Genomic DNA, 1,146 nt, shown 5'->3' with positions numbered 1-1,146 from the left:
TTTCACTCTGAGTAAAAGTAGGTGTGTTTTCAAGTGTGTGTATAGAAGAAGGATCAGAACTCACTCTGATCACCTCTGAAGAGTAACTGGAGGTAAGTCTCTGAACAACGCTGAATTCATTTTGCTTGATGGTGTTAAACTGTCTCTGCCAGCACAGCTGGATCAACGAGTTCATACTGAGGAGGACACATTTTAATGTTTGTCCAGAGACACATCAGGGCTTTGATTCAGGACATGTGGGCTGAAGTTTGTAGCTAATCTGATGTCCTTAAATCTCAGTGTGTCACTAATTCTCCCATATTTCTGTGAATTATTCCAGGTTTGCAAAACTCACCACCTGCAGATCCTGAACTAGAGGACAGAACAGCCAACAAAGGTTTGATCACTTCGTTTTAATCGATGACAGAAATGTGATTTAGTCCAAACCTGATGTTTGATTTCCTCCCATGTTCATGTGTTCTGAAAACATGGATGAACATTTTTACTTTTCCAATCCCGTTGAGACGTTTGGAGGAAACAGTTACTTCACTCTTCTGTGGATTATCTGTTTCTGTCTCTTCTGGTCCAAACTGACTTTGCTATTCTCTGTTTTTGGCATCCAGTGTTTCAGTTATCAGTTGGATTTATTTTGCTTACAAACATTTACATAAATACATGCAGTCATATAAAGCTGCAGTGTTGATATCAAACAACCGGAGTCTTTTTATAGACAAGCAGTTGATGCTTCCAGTTGTGAATCTAATATTAATAAGATTGTAAAGTTCAGAAAAAACATGCAAACGACGTAAAGCTCATTGAAAGCCAGTCAAACCCTCCTGGGTTTTCTGTGTGCAGCTTAACTTCACACAATTTTACTGATATTATTCATAAATATTTTACTGTTTTTCATCAGAATGAGAAAATGTAAATAGATTCTGTGTTTATTTCAGGAATTTGTCAAACCCGACTGGAAATCCAAACACGTTGATCTCTGAATGAAAAACCTCCCGTTAATTCCAGAAATATGATGATGAAAAGTTTGTGACCTGCTTCACAGCTCTGTACTTAATTCATCTGTCAAAGAAACTCATCTTTCATCAGATTGATTTAACAGAAACTATTGAAACAAACAATTTAATCTGATCACATTTATTCTGACAACAAAAT

Source organism: Poecilia latipinna, unplaced genomic scaffold, assembly GCF_001443285.1.
Source record: "Poecilia latipinna isolate Pla-1442-1.1 unplaced genomic scaffold, P_latipinna-1.0 Scaffold3146, whole genome shotgun sequence".
NCBI classification, from domain to species: domain Eukaryota; kingdom Metazoa; phylum Chordata; class Actinopteri; order Cyprinodontiformes; family Poeciliidae; genus Poecilia; species Poecilia latipinna.
Note: the sequence above shows the minus strand (reverse complement) of the source record.